The sequence below is a fragment of the Quercus suber genome, unplaced genomic scaffold, assembly GCF_002906115.3.
Source record: "Quercus suber isolate HL8 unplaced genomic scaffold, Cork oak 2.0 scaffold_517, whole genome shotgun sequence".
In the NCBI taxonomy this organism is placed as follows: Eukaryota; Viridiplantae; Streptophyta; class Magnoliopsida; order Fagales; family Fagaceae; genus Quercus; species Quercus suber.
The window spans coordinates 141,557-166,318 of NW_027069966.1; the positions used below are offsets into that span (position 1 = coordinate 141,557).

Genomic DNA, 24,762 nt, shown 5'->3' on the forward strand with positions numbered 1-24,762 from the left:
TTATTTTTTTTTTTTTTTTTTTTTTTTTTTTTTTTTTTTTTTTTTTAAATAATTTCCCAATAGATGATTCAATTGTTTGATTGCTTCTTGCGGATAAATAAATAAAAATTATTTGATCCCCAAGTTAATAGAAAATGAGTACTAAATGAGAAATTATACAATACTTTAAAAAAAAAAAAAAATCTTTCCTTTTACATAATAGGAATCTCACTAATTATTCATTGTAGGACTTATCATTTGTGTAAAATGTGAGTATTAAAAGATTTTTCTTGATATCACTGTGCACCTTTAGTGCGGTGGTCATTCCACAAATATAAGTACTTGTGATGTGTGGATTTCAAGTTTACAAGAGGAAATTTCACACATATATACATTTAGATTAGACTATAGTAGAATTTATATCTTGTATAAAAAAAATAAAAATTCTTCATAAAAAAATAAAAGTTTGAATTTAGGTTTTTGAAATTAACTCATAATGTCTAATCTAATCATAATACACTTCATCCAATCTCTTGCACCCAAGAAACCAAAGTTTCAATAATGGGATAAGATCTCATTTCATTTAAATTCTCCATTTTAAATAGATGTGAGATTAGTGGTATTTGTTTGATTTGGTGTGGTTTACATGGATTTTCGATTTCCTCAAATAATTTCTTATTTTGAGAGTAAATTGCACACATATAATGGACATCAGCTAAAGCATTCACATATGTTACCCCATAATCTGGGACCGTTTTGGTTACATACCAAAACTTTTGTTGCATTACACCATAATATGGGACGTCCAATTTGGTAAATTGTATTCCGTAATAAATGTTATGTAACGTTATGTTGTAAAAATTGTTTTACAAACAATTCTATGACCTTGGGGTTGGTTCCTCCACTTACGTGTCAAAGTGTCATTGCTCTAACTGGTATTTTGGATAAATAATATATAAATCGACTAGTATTTTTCATGCTTGAAATGGGTGCTAACACAAGTTTCTTGACGCCCATAAATCATAATTGTGTGGTACAAACAGGTTAGCATTGAAGTGCTGAAGCGGAAGAATGTCTTATTATTCATTTCAAGCCTAGACATTTCTGATGATGACATTTCAATTCTTAGACCAATTCATGATATAGATTCAAGGAACCCCTCATGGATTCGAGATGTAATACCAAAAACTAATAGTTTAGTTTCTATTCCATCTAAGAGAGCATCGAGTATGCTTTTTCCAAACTTCTGTGACATCACCAAAGTTATAAGATTGACTTATTAGGTCCCTTATCAATTTTTTGGAAGACTCTTTGGAATGCAAAGATCAGTGCTCGTCATAAACTTCTAGCTATGGAAGATAGACTAGGAAATCTTGCCAACTAAACACACTCTAGCCACTCATACTTATAAAAAAAAAAAAAAAAAAAAAAAATTCTTGTACATAGTGTGTACACACTGTTTTCAGACCCAGACAGAATGGGAGGTTGGACCATGAAAACGGGAATTGGGATGAAAACCGGTTTTTTAAGCATAAAGAACCGGATTTTTTTGTTAATTCCGTGAACCCTAAAACCGGGTTCGCACAAACCGGTGGCAAGAATGTGCGGTCCAACCCCTTAGCAATTTTTTTTTTTTTTGGTAAAAACAACTTAACACAATTTTATTCTACTTAATTAAATTATCCATCTCTTACAAGGAATAAAAAAATTGTAATTAAAATCCTTAAAAGATATTCAACTTTACTTCAAAAATTAATCATAAATTTTAATGTTTTCATGGTTATTATTTTATTTTATTAACTTTCTTATTTAATTATTAAATATATGTTTGAAAATCATTAAATTTCCTCACATATATAGATATATTAGTCAATTTTGCTAGTTTTATAAATTTAATATTTATATTTAGGCTTTAATTAATTATTAAATTAATTATACATCATCACGGTTCGACTCCAGTTTAACCTCGGTTTGACCTCAAAAACCTTGAACTCTCCCTTTTATGGTTCAATGAATGGTCTGGTTTCAAAACCATGGTTACACACACTTGAGTTTTTATAATCTGAAAACGTGATTTAAAGTCGCATTTTCAGTTTATAAAAACACACAACACAGTGTGAAAACTGATTTAAAGTCACATTTTCAATTTATAAAACACACAACATAATGTGAAATAAACACCTCTATTAGTCAATTGAGCCAAATTGTGAAAGACAACACCCCTGCCCAAAAGCCCTTCGATGGTTGTTTTTGGCACTTGTTCCACGTGAACGTGGATGAGGTCAATGACCTCAAGAAACAATGAGGGCATCCTACTCTTATTATTCTCCTCCTAGTGCATGGGTTTTACAATAGAGTTCCACTTATTTTAATAGAGAAAATAAGAAATAAATTTAATATATATATATATATATAGGGTATAATATAAAAGGAGAAGGTAAAAACCTTATCTACATGCACACACTCTAGGCACTCTAAACCAGATAGAACCTCAAGAAAGAAAGAGAAATCTTAGTTTGCCAAGGAAGCTCTAAGATTTTGAGGTGTTTGAATAGTTGATGGATTAGGGTATTTATATTAGATGTGGAGAGGTAGGGATGAGTTTTTGGGCAATGTGGGACTCAGCGGAAATATATAGGGTTTTCTGAGAGAAAAAGTAAAAGGCAAAGTCAACGAAGTGGGAAGTAAGCTGGGCCAAAAAAGGAGAGATTCTGGGGGATCTAGTCCAAGTGTTGATCAAAGTCTAGATCTTCCTAGATCTTTCCCCATTTTTTTTCTATTTTAGTTGTGATTTGCTTTCGAATTTCAACTCTTTTTTTGACTTTCTTGGTTCACAGGCTCAACAAATCAATTCAAATATTTTCAAATTAATTAATTAATTAATCAAATTTTGTCTATTTGCAAGGAACCAATTAATGCTTTGTCTTTGAATTAAATCGTGTATATGTAACCTTACCATAAATTATATCCTCAACCAATAGCATTATGACATACACTTAATTTAAATTGGACTGAAATTAGACCAATTAAAATTAAGAGTACAATCATGTGTGGTTGGAACTTATTTCATGCCAGTGCACATTATTGTTAAAATTTGTTTTCTTGATATCTTATAATCCAGTTGTCTGATTGAAACCATGAACTATCGTTTTGATCGTTATGACCTCAAAATTTATTTCATGAAATAGTATTTGGAGATCAAATTACCAAAATTATAATTTTACTCTTGTGAAATGATATGGTGATGATGTGTAATGCAATGTAAGTGAGGTTAAATTGGAGGCACAAAATGAGATGTCTATAAAAATGTGCACCAGTTGGAAGTTGGTAGACCTTTACACACTTAAAATTGAAAATACTCACACACCACTCTAAGGAAGAGACTCACACTCATGAAGCACACAAAGGAAGAGAAGTGGAGAGGGAAGAGGAGAATAACTCTTATATTGTTATTTCTTCTTCTTTTACTCTTGGTTTAGAATAGAAGGATGAACGGCTGTATATTGCCTCCAAGCACTTCTCAAATCTTTTATTCTACTTGTTACATAATATATATTTTTAAAAATAAAATAAAATTCCTTATGCATTCACTTCATAAACTCCCCACATTCATAAACTCTCACATAGCTTCAAGAAACTCCTCAAATGCTACATAATATAAAAAATGATGCTTTTAGTGAAAGTTATTAAACAAGTTTATCTTATAACACACCCTTTCCAAATCTCAAGAGGAATCTACATTTCACCTATTTACTCAAAACCCTACTGCACAATTTAATGACTTTCTTCTCCTTTGCCAGTCCTGCTAAGCTGATTGCTTCTGACAATAATAGTAGAATGGGTAACCTTGCCTCTCAACCTTCATAAAAATTAGCACTTCCCTCTCTAGAGACCCCAAGTTTACTTTCTTACAGATTTCATGACCGATTATATGGTTCTCACCCCACACCTACCCCTTCTCCCCCTATGCTTAAGTGGGAGATAAACAAAAAATTTCAATTACACAACAAGATTGGTATTACTTTATCCAATATAAATTGCTCCCCATTCTCTGGCTAGCACAAATAATTTTAATATTTCCATGAAACCATCCAATGGTAACTGTTGTATGATCATATATGCAAAACACACATGCATGGTTAGGCAAAGATGTTTCGAGAGAACCATTTTGGCCTAGACCACCTCTTCGAGAAGCAAAGGTATGACTGATCTCACTCACTACTATAATGTAGTGTTCAATGTTTTTTCTTTTTTCTTTGTGTTCCACCCAACCACACCCCCCCCTTTATTGAAGAGTGAAGCATGATCTTCAAGTGCACAAAAAGAAGCAAAAGAAATTATCAAGTGAACTAGAATTTATGAGGAATTAAAAGATGTGATAATAAAATTTAAAACCACAGAATGCCGACATAGTAATGCAACATCCATACTGATTACACACACATTTCCTCTCATAAACCAAAACAAAGGAACAACAAAACATAGAACAAAAATGCGGCATCAACGTCATGTCACAAACTTATTTTGCTACTAGCATCTGGTTACCAACGCAACCTTGTTATTTATTTAGTAGCAATACTAGATAATCAAAGTAGGGTGGCCACTCAATGAAGACCATTGGCGGCACCATCAATGTGGCAACACTTGAAGCTGATATAAGTCTCCATGATTCGAGGACAGTCGGGGCATTTCATGTTCTCTGGTATTTTACCACTGGCCTTTGGAATGTCAATGCGGCAACAAATGTGAGCAGTGTGAAGAACCTTGTTATGGTACTCTTTGAAAGTGGATTCAAAGCCCTTTTCTCGCACAACCTCCTTCCATTTGTCAAAGTCCTCCAAACCTTCAACATAGTTGTCCCATGCCCACTGAGTGCCACAGTTGACCCTTTGCTGAGCACAACCCATCCACTCTCATTCTTGTATGATAGCAATTTTTGGATCTCTAGTGCCACAGCGTCTGTATCAGTCTTCCTTTGAGTCTTGGAAATGAACAAGCTCTCAATGCCAGTCCAGAAGCGCCCAAGGATGCCAAGATCGTCCTCTCCTTTGCTACCCTTTCCAATGCAGTGCAACTCTATGGAAATCTTTGCTTCTTTTATCACCGGATCATTGGCAATAGCAGTTGCTCTTTTAGTGAATTGTTGGATCCATTCCTTGTCCTTGCCTCCATAGAAAAAGATGTACTTTTGGTCCTTGATCTGATTGAACACATATATCAAACCTCAATATTATTCGAATGCACATTACCATTATTTTTTTTTCAAAAAATGTGCATGCAACTATATGACTTCTTTTGGATACATATGCAACTTTTGTGGATACAATATTTGTGGTACAACTTTTACTATTATAATTCTAACATGTGCAACTTGTGAGTTGTAGAGAAAAAATTATGAGTTATGTGAAAGTAATGATTCACTAATCACAATCATATATATCATCAAATTGTGACAAAATTGTGATAAATTAATGGTGACATGTGTCCGCATGTATAAGCGCAATACATATATGAATTTATAGATTGGGGAAATGAACTTTACCCAGTTCTCAATATTTGGATGAATTCCAGCTCCTATGGACCCAATCCATTCCCTTGAAGTGCTCAGGGTTTCTTCCCTTGCGCTAGTGAAAGGGAAGGCTTTTATTCCCCATACCCTGATCATGTGAAATGCATTCTCACATTCCACCTTTCCTTGAGGGTTCAGCACCACAACAGAGGGCTTACCCGTGAAGTTCCACTTCTCCTTCACGAATCTAATACCTGCAATTGGTGAATAGTACTGCACCACGTACCATGGCATCTTAGAACGAAGGATCTCAAACTTCTTTTTTGAGTCCTCAGTCCATTCGTCCACAATTGGGATCCATATAATCTTATATTGATCTTCCTTCTTAATTGTATCATGAATTGGTCTAAGAATTGAANCTAAAATTATTCATTTCCATTCCATTCCATTTCCTCCTCCCAAGCAAAGCCTTATAACTCAACAAAGTTGTGCTTTATGCTCTTTCATAGCATTAAATCATTTGGAATTGATTTTGAACTAAATTCCTTAGCGATCACTTTCTAGGAACAATATTTGTTTTTTTAAGTTCAAATCTCTGAGCTGTTCTAGGTGTTTCAACGCTTGAAGTTTCAACATTTGAGATAGAAGATTGAACATTAACCTCTGAGTATAAAATGCTTTTTCTTTTAAAACATTCATCAATGGTAGATGGTTCTCTGTAAATTATTCACAATTTGAAAATATGAATATTGAATTTTATAATCTTCAATTCCGAATAAACGAGTCTATAACAATAATTTAATTTAATTGCTCAAGCCACTAATATCAATTAAACAAACCATTAGCAAAAAATTACATTATTGTTTGCAAAAAGTATTATTATCAAATTTAATAAATTGCTATAGTATTGTTAAAAGAGTCTACTGATAAATTGCTTAATTGAAACCAAAAACTCAATAAAAACAATATAAAATAAAATAAAGCCTAGTCTAGTCTAGTCTTGTCTAGTCTAGTGATAATTTTAACCTCAAACCACAAAATTTATTATCGGTACTTTTCTCTATATAAGCAAAACGTCAAAGGCTACTTTACTCTTCTATCCAAAAAACTGAACTTGTCTCAAACAAAAGTCACAAAAGTAGTAGAAACTATAAAAAGGAAAAACTTGAAGTTACAGTAGAGAACGAGAGAGAGACGTATGGCTCACCACTCAAACTCAACTACTTTGGACTTCGTTGGCGTCAAAGACTCAAAGGATCTCTGATTGGTGTCCCACTTGCATAGTTGTAGATGAAAGCGTAAGGGCAAATTTTTTTTTTAATAAATTTAGATTTTATTTTGGGAGTAAATGCCCGTAACTTGTGAAGTTTGGGTAGTGTTTTGCAAAGCTGATTTTAGGATTTATGTGCATTTATTTGGATTTAGAGTCCTAATTTAATTAGGACTAATAATGTTTCTCAAAAAAAAATTAGGACTAATCTATATATATATATATATATAAAATAATAATAAGTGAAACTGAAAGAAACTCAAATTAGAATTCTAAATTAAAGTTTTAATTTTGCGCAATGTGTCATAAATTATTTATTATTAAAGAGTTTTATTTATTAGTTTTAGAATCAAATATAAGATCACATCATAAATATTCATCCAAGTGATATATTAATTACAAAAACTAAAAAGTTTAAAATAAATGAATCGTAAAAAAAAAGTGCTTCACAATAATGTTTTTTTTTTTAAATAGACAATTTACATTTTATACCTAATAATATCCTTACAAAAATTTAAAAAAAGTTAACCAAATATAAAAATGACTATTAATAGTATTTAAATATATATATATATATATATATAAATTATATTATGCATCTTATTATATATCTTTAAGTATATTCATGCATATACATGGGGTTACATGCTCTTAATCCTAATTAAGAAGGGATTTGAGTTTGTTTTTTTAATTGCAAATTTGTTTATGGGCCAAGTCCATAAAACGGGCTGGATTTTTTTACTTCTTAGGACTGAACTATGCGTACTTTTTTTTTTTGGTCAAAATTCTTAGGGGGGCCAGGGGTTATTCTCTATTTAATTTCAAATGATTTTATTTTGTATGCATCTAACAATGGATTTGGCTATATATTTTGCTCGAGATCCTATACACTTACACCTTATTCTGATTTTTCAAATATATTTACGTCCCCCCCCCCCCAAATAAAAAAAAAAAAAAAACACCTTATTCTACTTCCTGTGTAAAGAAAAGACAAGAAAAAGCAATTTACCCTATTTATGTCTAAATATTCAGGATTAATTGCATCTTATATTCACCTTGTAAACAAATGGCATTTTATATATTATGAGAACCTAAATTTTATAGCAAAGCCATTTAATTAGGAGAAAAATGTAGGTGGGTTAAAACTTAAAGTAGGAAAGTACAATTATGGGTGAAGAAAATTCCTTTGCCACACAAATTTCATGATACCCTTCACATAGAGAAATCCACAATACCATTGTGCCACCTAAAACACATACATTCTTTTACCAAATTCTTTTAGTGCTTTCGGCTTTTACATAGTTATTAATTTCATCTCGTTCCAGTTAGGAAATACTATATTGGTAAACAAACTAGAAGAAGGAACCCACTCATTCCACCTTGGGAAAAATTTCAAATCATTCCAAATCGTTTTTGTCAATACCAACTAGTATTTGAATTTCGGGTGAAATGCAATTTGGCTATAAAATTTTTACTTTTCTAACTTCTCTACTATTTTTTTTTTTTTTACTTTTTACCTCCCATCACAACACAGGACATGACTAATCACTCTTATCTCTCAGTCTTTGTTTAGTTGCAAATGAGGAAAGATAAAAACAAAAGAAATGTGCGCACGCGCGCACTCAAAAAAAGAAAAAAAAAAAAAAAAAAAGGAGCAATTCTCTCATGTATGTTTGGAAATAAAGAGGTGAGAAAAGAAAAGAGAATAATACACTTCTCTTTCCTTTCGTTTGCAAAGACAAAGGAAATCAAAAGAAAACTATATGTTTTTAACTTTTATGTCACGTGAATGTAAGAGATGGATAAAAGATATGAACAAAAATGTAATTTTGGATCATAAGAAATTAAACACGTGAGCTCCACTTTTCTTTTTTTATATATATTTAAATTTCATTGATTCTCTTCAAATCCGCCCAATTTGGATGGATAGCAAACTTGTGGGTGTGGGAGAAATTATTTCTATCATTTTCTTCTCTCCTGTCATTTCCCTGATGTTTCTCTTTCCTCCCTCCTTTCCAAATGCAATGTCAGTCTTTTTTGTCTTTTTTCTTTACTTTTTCCTTCCACTCTCTCTCTCTCTCTCTAATCATTCTCATTATCATCCTTTTATTTTCTTTTTTTTATCTCACAATCTTTCTCCATCACATCACTATCCACCCAGGCCTCTCTCTCTCTCAATCAAAACTCAAAAGACTCAAAACATTCATTAAAAAAAAAAAAAAAAAAAGACTCAAACAAATTCTCTACTCTCTCCGCATTCTCCTCCCACCCCATCATTTATTATCTTAATTTATTTTATTTTTAAATATATTTTAAGTGTTATATATATAACGGGAAGCCCAAAATGCATGGTACACAAAATACATCAATATCAAAATATTTCATTTTAATGAACAAACCAAAATGAGTACTGAAATAGAATTAAAAAAATTTAAGAGTTAGAAAGTATTCCAATTGGTGAAACATTTAAGGTATATGACCAAGCTTATGATTCATTTCTTAATACTAACCACAATTGAATCATAGTAAACAACTAATCATAATACACAACTATCTTTTATATAATTAAGAAAATTAAGACCCAAATTTTTATTAAAACAAAAAATCATAGAACATAATTAAATTGATTTAAAATATATATTAAAATTTTTAAAATAAAATGTGGTGATATGAATTTAGTGGAAATATTAGTTTTAAAACTTGTAAACAGAGTTTTATGTATTTATAATGTGTCAAATAGCTGAAACATGTGTAACATTTATGATGAATCACATTACATTACATAAAAATAATATTTTAAGACCCAATTTTTAGCATATATAAAATTACAATGTCATTATTAGAATAATTCTTTATATTTTATTTTTTCGCTAATAATAGCAAGTTTTTGGCGTCATATTATTTTTGTGTGCCATATTATATGTGCTGTGTTGGTAACTTGGTATGTAACTTGGCAGCTTAAAATCATTGATTTTCTGTTTCTCAAAAAAAAAATCATTGATTTTCAAAAAATAAAAAAAAAAACATTTTCTTATAAAAAAGATAATTCATTGATTGAAAATTCGTGACTTAAAATTAAGATCTTGAAAACATTAGTTGGGTTAGACATAGTTGGCCCCAAAAGCAGCACAATACAAGCAAGATGCTGTAATAAGGTGTCTTTCAGTTTCAGACATTCGAAATGTTATTAATAAAAAATGTTCTAATAGTAACCAAAACATTGATTCAGACTACTGACAGAACAGGGAACAACAGTTTATTTTTAGCACATATATAAAGCCAAAAAAATAAAAATTCAGGTTCAGACATACAAAATCTTCTTGAGAAAAAGAAACTACCTTTCATTGTTCCCTTGCTGATGGTCACTCATACCTAAAGCTTATCGATAATCCAAGGTCCAAATAAAGAACCAACCTCTGAACTATGTATAGATGACCCAGCAAACTTTACCAGAAAAGTCTGAATTTTGATCCCTGGAAAAATGGAAAAAGATTAGACAATTCAACCATATCAAAACATATAATAAAAGTAATCAGTAAGTATTTCTAAATGTGCATCTTTTTTTAGTATGTATCCCCCTTAGTGAGAAAGAGAATGTGTATTTATAAAAAAGTAATTGAACCTGGCAAACTCAAGTATTATGCATTTTACATGCAAGGCGGAACAAGAGGGACAGAGCAACTGGCTTTGAGTGGCAGAAATTAGCTTTGTTGTAGAATTTTAAGAGCAAGTGCAATTGCAGAAGCCGATGCAACTATGCAAGTAAAATTAAAGATAAGAGCAACTCTTGCCGTGCACTTAAAAAAGTAAGTTAATGGTGTGTATTCCCAGTATCATAATAGTCAATACCTCGAGTCTTTCAATATTGTCGTTTTTTCAGCAACCAATAAGGCAAGTTCAGAATCTTTGGGTGCAATTATTTCCAATTTTTTTAGATTTTATTTACAAAATTATTGTTTGTGGATCATTCTCCTGTACCCTTTTTTTTAGGGGGTATGGTACCTATGTAAGTCTAAGCCATTAGATTTACTTGTTTTAATCTTAGCCGTTTATATAATTTTAATAGAATATCAATTACCAATCAGTCAGGTTAACGTATAAAAAAATAAAAAATGAAAAATAAAAAAAATGATTCTTCTTCTCTCTCGCACCGCATCTAATCTGAAGCAGGTTTTTGTGGGTTCTTCTCTTTCATCATCTCTTTTTTCCAACCTTTATCACTGATGTTCTTGGGTGAATCACTGAATCTATTTTTTGTCATCCTGTGTCTTTACAAACTAGAGTCTCTAAATTTCTTATAGCATTCATTTAGGGATTTTGATTCTTAACCATTTTCCTCTATATTTGTTGAAGTTAGGGAAAAACTCTAGTGGTCTGTTTAGATGCCATGGATTCAGTCTCTTCCATCAATTGTAAATCTGAATCACAAAATATTAATAGGATTGTCTAGGTTTATTTGTGCTCTGTGGGTTTCGTTGGATTTGTTTAAGAATTGTCTGTGGATTTTGTTTGATTTCTTTATGATTTTTCTGTGGGTTTTATTTGATTTGTTTCTGATTTTTTGTGGGTTTGTATCCGTTGTAAGGATAAGAACTAGGTTGGTTTAGTTTTGTTAAGAAATTGTTGGTTTTTTTTTTTTAGGAGTTCAAGGTTGGACTAGTGGAAATGCAAAGTGTTTGATGAAATTCTTCTATGAGCTGGGAATTTCAGGAGCTACTTGTATGAGTCAGTGATACAAATTTTTAAAGCTGTAGCTATAAAAATATTAAAAATACAGAATTTAACGTCTTTTTTTTTCTTTTTTTTTGACCAAGAAATTATCAAAATCATAAGGTTGAAAGTGGTACTAAATTTCTATTATTATTATTATTATTTTAATGTCTTTGCCCTTTGTGTGTTTGTTGGGTGTTAATTAGACAAAAGAACTATCAAATGTGACGTTGGAATCGCACAATATGAGAATGAAAGCATCAAATGTGAGAAAAAAAGTAAGAGAACCACCAAATGTAAGAAAAGAGTTATCACATGTAATGTTAGAATTGCACAATGTAATGATGGAACTGTCAAATGTGAGAAAAAAATAAATGAATCACAAAATGTGACAAAAGAACTATCACATGTAATGTTGAAATTACATAATGTGAGGATGGTACTACCAAATATAAGAAAAAAGTAAAAGAACTACCCAATGTGACAAAAGAACTATCACATATGACAAAAGAATTGTCACATGTGACAAAAATAGAGCAGATGTGATGTTGGTACTGCTTAGTATGATAATGGAACCATCAAATTTGAGGAAAAAAAAATAAAGGAACTATTATATGTGACAAAAGAACTGTCAAATGTGAAATTGGAACTACACAACATGATAATGGAACCGTCAAATATGAGAGAAAAAAATAAGAGAACTATTGAATGTGACAAAAGAATTGTCAAATGTGATGTTGAAACTGCACAATGTCAAGATGAAACCTTCAAATATGAGAAAAAAAGTAAGAGAACCACCAAATGTAAGAAAAAAACTATCACATGTGATCTTGGAACTGCACAATATAATGATGAAACTGTTAAATGTGAGAAAAAAGTAAGGGAACTATTAGGTTCTAAGTACTTAGGAACTAATGTATTAGAACTCTAATTTGTATTGTTAGCAAACCATGATCAAAACATGTTTTTAGTCTTGTTTTAGACTTGCTCAAATTATATATTTTATGTAAAGTTGGAATCGAACTGCTGCAGAATTCATTGTGCAATTTGATCTAGCTTGATCGATCGAGAATTAGATTCAACCGATCGAAAGTCGGACAAAATGTTTTTTCTGCAGAATTTCCAACTCAACTCTAAGCCCATATGACGTGTAGGGTTTTATGTTTTACCCTAGGTATAAAAGGAAAACCCTAGTCACTTTTTTGAGGTTACTTTTTTTGCTCTGTGTGTGAATCTTAAATGACATCTGAGAGGTGGTTGCCTTCACACATGCTTAGGATTATCAAGAAGGAGAATTCATTGAGAGCTTGATGATCATTCAATTGCTGCACTAAAGAATTTAAAGATACACAAGTGGGAGTGTTTGTGCTTGCTAGAGAATAAGAATACAAAAAAGAAGGAGTCTGTGGTCTCGGAGCTTGCACGTGATTGTGTTAGTAAGTTTTCTACATGAGGTAGTAATAGGATGTTAATGGTTTAAGTCGCAACCATAAAATTTCGATTCTTTCATAGTGGATTCAGTTTTACCTTGATGATAGCTAGGTTAAATCCTCTCCAAGTTTTTTACCAGTTTGATTTTTCTGGGTTACCATATTTTTGTGTTTTTTATATTCTGCACTTTACATTTATATGATTATATGATTGTGTTAACTTAGATTTGTTTAATTTGGACTAAGTAATAACTTGACTTGTTACCTAGGTTAATCCAATTGTGTTTTAAGGAGTCTAAAAACAAATAGAAACCACTAAATGTAACAAAAAAACTATCATATGTAATGTTGGAACTACACAATATGACGACGGAACCTTCAAATGTGAGAAAAAAAAAAAAAAGGAACCACCGAATGTAATTTCAAATTAGTATTTATTTAATATTAACAAAATATCATAAAATGAAAAGATACAAAATAATTGTTTTTTGTTTATATACAAAATATTTAGTTACTATTAGATATCAGATTTTTTTTTTTTTTTTTTTGGGTAAACATGGAATATATTAAGAGCTTGGAACCAGCCACGGGGGCTGCAGAGTTACAAACATGGTTACAAAATAGACCAGAGAGGTCTTGCATCAACAGTTGAGACAACTCCACAGGTGGAGTGTCTAATAAGCAAAAATCCTATTGGCTAAAAACTGCCTTCCTGGCCAGGGCGTCGGCATAGGCATTAGATTCCCGGTAACAGTGCTGGATCTTCCAAGTTGGGTGCAGGTTCAGCAGGTTCCTGCAGTCATCAATTATAAGAGCATATTGAGCATAGGAATCATTTTTGCTAGTTAAGAGGCTAATAACAGCTTTAGCGTCAAGTTATATATACAAAGCCTGGATTAGTAGTAGGTTGCAAATACTGAGACCATCCCTAATGGCCCATAGCTCAGCTTCAAGGCTATTGACCTTGCCAATTTTCCTGAGAAATCCCTTCACCTATCTGCCATGGTCATCCCGGATGAGTCCACCCATTAGATATCAGATTTGCTACTATATATACGTATATCTCTGAAAAACATGTTTAGACCGTTACAACCAACTTAATGAATTAATGAAGTATTCAAGACTTAAAGCAGATAACTATTTATCACAAGTTTTGCAAGGATAAACATATTTAAGGCAATTAATAATCAACACACCCACACAGACACAAGCAATAAATAAATGCAACTCTTGTCATGCTCATAATCAGAACTTAGTACTAGTTACCTGTACTTAGTACTAGTTATGAGATAAGTTCGGAATCTTGGAAATCATCTATAATTGATACTATACTAAATATTTGAGGAATTTTTTTAAAATATATTAACTTAAAAACAATTCGTTAAAAGATCATAATCAATAAATGCTACCCGAATAAAAAAATAATCTTCTGGATAATTTAAGCTTTTTTATAAAAAAATTTAAATATTGCAGTTAACTTCCCCATAATCTAAAACTCAAATAAAAGTTATGTTTAGTATCTCATTGTCTGTCCCATTATATTCTAAAAGAAGACTAATTATTATTGCTAAATAAAAAAGGAAAAAAAAAAACCCAAAATAAAATAAAATCTATATGTGGAAGTCTATTTAGTAAGCTTAACAATGTCATAGTGCTCAATGGATGGAGACACCCACCACAAACTTGATAAAACAATAAAAATTAGCGGGCCACTCAATGAAATACATAAGAAAAATAGATGAAAATAACTGAAGTCATAAGTTATTTAGTTAAATGTAATGATCCCAACTTATAATGATGCTTAGGATCATCAACAAGAGAATCGTCCATACTCATAGCGTTAGAAGATCTATGAGATCGGCCTTTTTGCGTCTTGGGCTGGATTACTCCAATTGTACCCCAGCCTTGTGATTCTGGGGTAGGTGAGTCGGGACTGGCCTAACTGAGACACACCTTATGCCAGCTTGTGTGCAAGTTAGGCCCTTCTTGTGTTAACACGTCCTGACAGCAATCTCAAGCGTATTCATGTGCTCTAGGCAGGAAAACACAATATAGCAAGATATCTAAAACACTTTAACAAAAATATTTATTGCTAACAACAATAATACATGAATAGTTCCACGAAAGATACAAAATATAAAGTTGTGATTTACAACTATGTTTTATGTTGGTTTTATTCTATAACAAAAAATGTTGAATTTGTTTTAATTTTGTTCCTTGTAATTTGTGGGATTTTATTGTATTGGTAAGTTGGTGAAAACTCGAGTTTAAATGAAGAATCAGTGAATTTCGCGAGAAGCTAACCCGCGAAAGAGCCATGTGAGGAGCACATGACTGGAAGCTGAAGAGTCGTGCCAGGCTATCAATTTCACGAGTATCTCGCAAGTAAGGCCTTCCTGCGAGCTAGTCACGAGACATTCTGCTTGGAGGATTTTTAAGTGTGACTTCCTTACCCTTTACCTATACTATATATACTCTCATTACCCGCAAATGTTGAAGAGGTCATTCAGAGAGAAAAACCCTAGATAGGTTTTCAACACACACACCTATCTTTTAGAGAGAGAACTACTCTTCTTTAGTGAGAAATCATTATAGCCTCTTCTCCATCCCTCTCCCATTGTCATACCTTGAGAGGAGATTTGTACCCAAACACAACTCGCACATATTCAAAGTGTAGAGAGTATTTTGGATTTGCAAAAGAAGCCGATGAGACTTGGTGGATGCAATCGGGCATATTGCGGGATCCAGAAAACTAGACAAGACTCGGTTCCGAGAAGCCTTATTGGAGTAGGAGCTTAGAGGGCTTAGGTATATCCGATAAATTAGGCTTTGAGGGTCTCTAGCTAACTTATGTAACCCAACTGATTGTTTAGTGGATCGATTTCCACTTGGAGGGCGGCGGAGAGGTTTTTCTCTGAATTCTTCAGTTTCCTCTTCGATAACATATCGGTGTGTTATCTTGTGTTTGCATCTTTCTTCCCTACTCTTTTACATTCCATTTTACTACTGTGTTGCTTTGATTATGGATTAGAGTAGTTTATTTGTTTCTCCGCTCGCTTTTACACTATTTCGCACTTAGTATTAAGTTAGTGTAAAATCAATCAAGCTGTAACTTTTAATTGGACTCTAAACAGCTCTTGTGTTTTCAATACATTTTCGAGCTTTCACAAAATAATATCACAAAATGATTACTATAGAAATAGATTGATGGTGAGATGTCTGGTTAGTCATTAATCAACCATGGCAAAGGAAAAAAGATTAGTCTACTAAAGAAATGGGCTTGGCTCTTTAGCAGATTAAAGTCCAAAAGGGGTACCAATCTCCAATGTGGGTAACCTTAGAGAGGAGTCCTATTGTAGAAGTAACTCACTTTGAAAAATGGACATAGATGGCTTAATCTCAGATTCTCGACTCATTAGAGAGTGGGCTATTGAGAAGGAGAGAAGTGGGTAGCCTATTAATGCATACTTTTATTGCTATACTCATATTACTCTTGGTTTTGTGTTCTTTCTTTCTCTTACTCGTNAGAAAAGTCTGAATTTTGATCCCTGGAAAAATGGAAAAAGATTAGACAATTCAACCATATCAAAACATATAATAAAAGTAATCAGTAAGTATTTCTAAATGTGCATCTTTTTTTAGTATGTATCCCCCTTAGTGAGAAAGAGAATGTGTATTTATAAAAAAGTAATTGAACCTGGCAAACTCAAGTATTATGCATTTTACATGCAAGGCGGAACAAGAGGGACAGAGCAACTGGCTTTGAGTGGCAGAAATTAGCTTTGTTGTAGAATTTTAAGAGCAAGTGCAATTGCAGAAGCCGATGCAACTATGCAAGTAAAATTAAAGATAAGAGCAACTCTTGCCGTGCACTTAAAAAAGTAAGTTAATGGTGTGTATTCCCAGTATCATAATAGTCAATACCTCGAGTCTTTCAATATTGTCGTTTTTTCAGCAACCAATAAGGCAAGTTCAGAATCTTTGGGTGCAATTATTTCCAATTTTTTTAGATTTTATTTACAAAATTATTGTTTGTGGATCATTCTCCTGTACCCTTTTTTTTAGGGGGTATGGTACCTATGTAAGTCTAAGCCATTAGATTTACTTGTTTTAATCTTAGCCGTTTATATAATTTTAATAGAATATCAATTACCAATCAGTCAGGTTAACGTATAAAAAAATAAAAAATGAAAAATAAAAAAAATGATTCTTCTTCTCTCTCGCACCGCATCTAATCTGAAGCAGGTTTTTGTGGGTTCTTCTCTTTCATCATCTCTTTTTTCCAACCTTTATCACTGATGTTCTTGGGTGAATCACTGAATCTATTTTTTGTCATCCTGTGTCTTTACAAACTAGAGTCTCTAAATTTCTTATAGCATTCATTTAGGGATTTTGATTCTTAACCATTTTCCTCTATATTTGTTGAAGTTAGGGAAAAACTCTAGTGGTCTGTTTAGATGCCATGGATTCAGTCTCTTCCATCAATTGTAAATCTGAATCACAAAATATTAATAGGATTGTCTAGGTTTATTTGTGCTCTGTGGGTTTCGTTGGATTTGTTTAAGAATTGTCTGTGGATTTTGTTTGATTTCTTTATGATTTTTCTGTGGGTTTTATTTGATTTGTTTCTGATTTTTTGTGGGTTTGTATCCGTTGTAAGGATAAGAACTAGGTTGGTTTAGTTTTGTTAAGAAATTGTTGGTTTTTTTTTTTTAGGAGTTCAAGGTTGGACTAGTGGAAATGCAAAGTGTTTGATGAAATTCTTCTATGAGCTGGGAATTTCAGGAGCTACTTGTATGAGTCAGTGATACAAATTTTTAAAGCTGTAGCTATAAAAATATTAAAAATACAGAATTTAACGTCTTTTTTTTTCTTTTTTTTTGACCAAGAAATTATCAAAATCATAAGGTTGAAAGTGGTACTAAATTTCTATTATTATTATTATTATTTTAATGTCTTTGCCCTTTGTGTGTTTGTTGGGTGTTAATTAGACAAAAGAACTATCAAATGTGACGTTGGAATCGCACAATATGAGAATGAAAGCATCAAATGTGAGAAAAAAAGTAAGAGAACCACCAAATGTAAGAAAAGAGTTATCACATGTAATGTTAGAATTGCACAATGTAATGATGGAACTGTCAAATGTGAGAAAAAAATAAATGAATCACAAAATGTGACAAAAGAACTATCACATGTAATGTTGAAATTACATAATGTGAGGATGGTACTACCAAATATAAGAAAAAAGTAAAAGAACTACCCAATGTGACAAAAGAACTATCACATATGACAAAAGAATTGTCACATGTGACAAAAATAGAGCAGATGTGATGTTGGTACTGCTTAGTATGATAATGGAACCATCAAATTTGAGGAAAAAAAAATAAAGGAACTATTATATGTGACAAAAGAACTGTCAAATGTGAAATTGGAACTACACAACATGATAATGGAACCGTCAAATATGAGAGAAAAAAATAAGAGAACTATTGAATGTGACAAAAGAATTGTCAAATGTGATGTTGAAACTGCACAATGTCAAGATGAAACCTTCAAATATGAGAAAAAAAGTAAGAGAACCACCAAATGTAAGAAAAAAACTATCACATGTGATCTTGGAACTGCACAATATAATGATGAAACTGTTAAATGTGAGAAAAAAGTAAGGGAACTATTAGGTTCTAAGTACTTAGGAACTAATGTATTAGAACTCTAATTTGTATTGTTAGCAAACCATGATCAAAACATGTTTTTAGTCTTGTTTTAGACTTGCTCAAATTATATATTTTATGTAAAGTTGGAATCGAACTGCTGCAGAATTCATTGTGCAATTTGATCTAGCTTGATCGATCGAGAATTAGATTCAACCGATCGAAAGTCGGACAAAATGTTTTTTCTGCAGAATTTCCAACTCAACTCTAAGCCCATATGACGTGTAGGGTTTTATGTTTTACCCTAGGTATAAAAGGAAAACCCTAGTCACTTTTTTGAGGTTACTTTTTTTGCTCTGTGTGTGAATCTTAAATGACATCTGAGAGGTGGTTGCCTTCACACATGCTTAGGATTATCAAGAAGGAGAATTCATTGAGAGCTTGATGATCATTCAATTGCTGCACTAAAGAATTTAAAGATACACAAGTGGGAGTGTTTGTGCTTGCTAGAGAATAAGAATACAAAAAAGAAGGAGTCTGTGGTCTCGGAGCTTGCACGTGATTGTGTTAGTAAGTTTTCTACATGAGGTAGTAATAGGATGTTAATGGTTTAAGTCGCAACCATAAAATTTCGATTCTTTCATAGTGGATTCAGTTTTACCTTGATGATAGCTAGGTTAAATCCTCTCCAAGTTTTTTACCAGTTTGATTTTTCTGGGTTACCATATTTTTGTGTTTTTTATATTCTGCACTTTACATTTATATGATTATATGATTGTGTTAACTTAGATTTGTTTAATTTGGACTAAGTAATAACTTGACTTGTTACCTAGGTTAATCCAATTGTGTTTTAAGGAGTCTAAAAACAAATAGAAACCACTAAATGTAACAAAAAAACTATCATATGTAATGTTGGAACTACACAATATGACGACGGAACCTTCAAATGTGAGAAAAAAAAAAAAAAGGAACCACCGAATGTAAGAAAAGAATTGTCACATGTGATATTGGAACTGCACAATATAAAGATAGAACCATCAAATGTGAAAAAAGTAAGGGAATCACTAAATGTGACAAAAGAACTGTCACATGTGATGTTAGAACTACATAATGTGACGATAAAACCATCAAATGTGAGAAACAAAATAAGGGAATAACCGAATGTGACAAAAGAACTCTCACATGTGATGTTGGAATTGCATAATTTGATGACGAAAGTGTCAAATGTGAGAAAAAAAAGTAAGGGAACCACCAAATGTAAGAAAAGAGTTATCACAAGTAATATTGGAATTGCACAATGTGATGATGAAACTGTTAAATGTGAAAAAAAAAAATAAAGGAACCATCAAATGTAACAAAAGAACTATCACATGTGATATTGAAATTACATAATATGAGGATGGTACTGCCAAATGTGAGAAAAAAGTAAAAAAAATCACCCAATGTGACAAAAGAACTATCACATATGACAAAAGAACTGCCACATCACAAAAATAGAGCAAATGTGATGATGGTATTGCCTAGTATGACAATGGAACCATCAAATTTGAGGAAAAAAAAATAAAGGAACCATTATATGTGACAAAAAACTGTCAAATGTGATATTGGAACTACACAATATGATAATAAAACTGTCAAATATGAGGAAACAAATAAGGGAACCACTGAATTTGACAAAAGAATTGTCAAATGTGATCTTGAAACTGCACAATGTGAGGATGAAACCGTCAAATGTAAGAAAAAAAAAAAGTAAGGAAACCACCAAATGTGAGAAAAGAACTATCACATGTAATCTTGGAACTGCACAATATAAAGATGAAACCGTCAAATGTGAGAAAAAAGTAAGGGAACTGTTAGGTTCTAAGTACTTAGGAACTAATGTATTAGAACTCTAATTTGTATTGTTGGCAAACCATAATCAAAATAAGTTTTTAGTCTTGTTTTAGACTTGCTCAAAGTATGTGTTTTATGTAAAGTTGGAAAGTGGAATACTTGGGAAAATGAAAAATGTTAAAAGAAATCAAATTAGTCGGCTAAACATGGAAAAGTGGAATACGTGGGGAAAATGAAAAATGTTAAAAGAACACATTTATTAAGGTGGTGAGTTTTGATTAAAACAACATAACTTCTTTTCTTTTATTATTTATTTTTTTAATACAAGATAGAATTTTTACTCTACCATAATCTAAGTATATATGTGTGTGAAGCTCTCTCCTAGAGACTTAAACTCCGGCCCTTCCCCCCACACCCCACAAGCACTTATACTTGCGGAGTGACCATCATACCAAGGGTATGTGGTGGTACAACATAACTTCTAATTGGATCTATGATTGAAACAGTTTTTATTATGCATTAATCACAAATTCACAATATATCAAATCAATAATTGAGAAAAAAAAATGTATGAGTAGACTTTTTGAATAAAAATCGAATTTCACAATTTCCTAACAAAAAAATTAAAAAAAAAATTAAGAAAAAATTACACTTTCTAATTTTTAATAATTCAAAGTATGGTTTATATATATATATATATATATACAAGATAAAACTTCTTCTCTAACCTAATCTAAGTGTATATGTGTGTGAACCTCCTTCATGGAAACTTGAACCCTGACCTCGCTCCTCCACACCCCACAAGAATTTTGTACTTGCGAAATGACAATCACACCAAAAGTACGCGGTGGTAAAGTATGGTTAAATAACCTAACAATTATGCCTAATTAACATTGTCATCTATCATGAATTAATGTATGTAAGTTTTTTTTTTTTTTTTTTTTGATAAGATAATATTGATGGAAAAAACATGTTTGTATCGCATACAAAACATACGCAGCGGAAAACTAACGGATTTACTTCATTCGCAATTTATAACATGTACTATGTAAATTTCAAAATACAAGAACAAGAGAATGTATCTTGGTTTAGTGAATTTCAAAACTAAAATTAGAAGCACTTGTGAACGTTTTTAATCTTCACTCCAATTCCACTAATGCCCAAGAAGTGTAGTCTCTCAATCAGTTATATGAGTTTATTCTAGAAAGAATGAGATAGTGTCCAACACTCACATACAAACCATTTCATGCACTTGTAGTTGTTCTTATTAAAATTCGGTATGTTTTTTCTCTGTTTTCTTCCTTTTTCTTCTTCCCCCCCCCCCCCCCCCTTTACTATGCATGACTATGGCCTTTTTATACTACCTTTCGTGACAAGATTTGCCATTTTTATCCCTTAACCGCTTTTGGCCTGTCATGGGTGTCCCTCCAAGACTACCCATTGGTCTATCGGCTACTCAGCCACCACCACTACACTATGTTGGCTATGCCATGCCTCATTCCTAGAAAAAAGTGGTTTTGTTTTGTTTTTTATGCAGCAACTGAAGCAATCATCAAGTTCTTGATGTGAATCTTGATCTTAATAACTCTATGTATGTGTATAAAGGTAAACACCTCTCAGATCTCACAAAGGATTCAATACACAACTCTAAAAAGACATTTAAAATGTAATTAGGGTTTTTCCTTTTATACTTGGAGTAAAACACTTAACGCTACACGTCATATGGGCTTGGGCTGGTTTAATAATTTTGCAGAAAATTACTGATTCACGAGGTTCGATCGATCGAGGCTTGCAGATTTTGAATAGTAATTCCTACAATTACTCGATACCAACTTTACATTAAACCACACTTTGAGCAAGCCTAAACCTAGACTCTATATTTTGATCATAGTTTGCCAACATATACAAATTGAAGTTCTAATACATTAGTTCCTAAAGTCTTAGAACCTAACAAACTCCCTCTTTGTCAATCCATGACAAAACACATTACATGAAATAAAAGCTCAAAGTAAAAACAGCCCAATTAAAAAATTAAAGCCCAAATTACAATTCAACCTAACTACTATCTATCAGTTGTAAGAGTAGACAGAAGCCTCGAATGAATTAACCTGTAAATTCTTGAAACACTAAACAAAACATAAATGCATGTGTGGAAAATACAAGTAAACCAAAATACAATTCTTGATTTCACAAAAAACATAAAATAGAAGACATATACTATGAATAACCTCATAATATAAATCATAACCAATGTATCATAATGTGAATCAAGAACATAAAAACATAAAAAACATAAAAGCAACAATGTCTCCCCTTAACATATACAACTCATTATCAAATGAAGCAAATACATATCGAATCTCCCTAAAATACAATCTATAGCCAAAAGCCAAAAAATAAAATCTCCTCATCTCCCCCCGATCTCTATTTACTCTCCCTTTTTGTTATGTATTGCCAAAGGGCAATCAAGACTCATTAGAGGGTGGAGCTGGTGGAGAAGCACCTCTAGCATGAGCAAAATCTACTCGTAAGGCCACAAACTCATTGAGCAAATCCAACAAAATCTATCCATGTGTCGCCTAAACGATGAGACACTTCTCTAGCATGGTATGCATAGATGAAGTGGATGATGTAGATGGTGGAGGATCCATAGTAGTAGTGGGCTCCAAAAAATCATCAGCTGTAGGATCACTAGAAGGAGGGGCTCTAGATGCATCACTTGTAGAAGACTAGACACGTGGGCATTTAGAGCTTTCTTTCAACTGGGCAGCCCTTTGTCTAAGGAAGGTGGCACCTATAGGAGCGATGATATGCATAAGCTCAAATGCGGGGAAGTCCTTTAAACCTAAGTCTGACAAAATACTATGAATGAAAACTGGAAAAAACAAACCATGTGATTTTGCACTACTTTTATGAAAATCAACAAGAGAACGAATGTAAAGGGTAGGGAAACTGATAGGAGCATCAATGATGAGAGTGTGAAATAATGCACATCTCTCAATAGGAATGGGATGTACATGAGAAATAGGCCAAAAATTAAGACAAGAAATCCTAAAGAATAAGTAATAGAGCTCAGTAAGCTCATGTGTAGTAACTCTAGGATCAGTACCCCAATTAATGGAAGTATCAGTAAGAAGAGACATGATGTCATCAAGAGGAAAAAAAAAAAAAAAAAAAACACAAAAACCAAGGGCAGACTGCATTAGAAAGGGTTATAGCACAAAATATATCAATAAATAACAAACTATATGATGCATGTAATGAATGCACATATGATGCATGCTCTAATGCACATAATCTTGTTCAATATTTCAACATTTACCAATAATTGACTTGTACATAGAGTTTTAACCCAAAAACCCCAAATTTTGAAAAATCCATTTTCAAAACCAAATCAAATTGATCAATTAATCATCACACTAGCTAGGAAACATTATATAATTATATAATTTATCAATTTCACAAGCCAATTTCATCAATTTAAGCCTAATTGAGCAAAAACCCAAATTTCTCATAATACCAAACCCTAGCAATTTCAATTTTTCTCAAAACACAAAAACAATCTAATTAATGCATGAGAAACATATGTAGAGGACCTAGGAACAAAAACCCAATGATTGAATATGAACAAAAACAACCTAAAATTCAAAAACCCGAAAAATCTTTTGTTCGAAAATTTCAAAGAAAATGCATGAAAAATGTAATTAAAATGAAAAGGAAATGGTATTTAGGTCTTACCAAAGCTTGAGGACAAAAACCCTTGAAAAAAATTGAGGAAGAAAACAACAAGGGAGCTTGGATTGGATCGGTCGAGGAAGAGAAAGAAGAAAAAGGTAGAAAAGACATTTGAAAAATGAAGAACACGTGATTCAAACTAACCTTTTTGTTCTTTTCTTTCGAAACTCGATCAATCGAGCACCGATTAGGTACCAATCAAGCTAGGCAGAAAGTTTTCTATAAAAACTTTAAAATTTTCGGGCAAAATTTAGATTCGATCAATTGAAAAACCAATTTCAATTGATCGAAGTCATCGAACACCAATCGAGAATCAATTGAATATATCATTTGTAAGAGAAATGGAGAAGTGAGAATATGAAGGAATTTAGGTTCTAGTCAAAGGCTCTCTCTCTCAACAAAACGGAATGGTTAAGATGAATAAAATGGACTCTCTCTAGGTGTATATACTCAGATTTGACTGATTTTTCACGTCTAGCATGCACAATGTGTGTTATTTGTCATATTTGATAAAGTTGAAAAGTCGATCATGACAGCGTAGGAAATGACGTCTGCATGCTGGTCGCAACTTGCATATAACAAAGATCCCAAATTTAGCATGTTATGCACCTCACAAGCAGGTTGCAGAATGCAACTTTGGCCAAG

At 32.2% G+C, this 24,762-nt stretch overlaps 1 pseudogene; it reads right to left on the reverse strand.

The window, feature by feature from the left end:
- Positions 1-4,390: 4,390 nt before the first annotated feature.
- Positions 4,391-6,145, reverse strand: LOC136063361 (protein SIEVE ELEMENT OCCLUSION B-like; annotated as a pseudogene).
- Between the last annotated feature and the right edge of the window lie 18,617 nt (positions 6,146-24,762).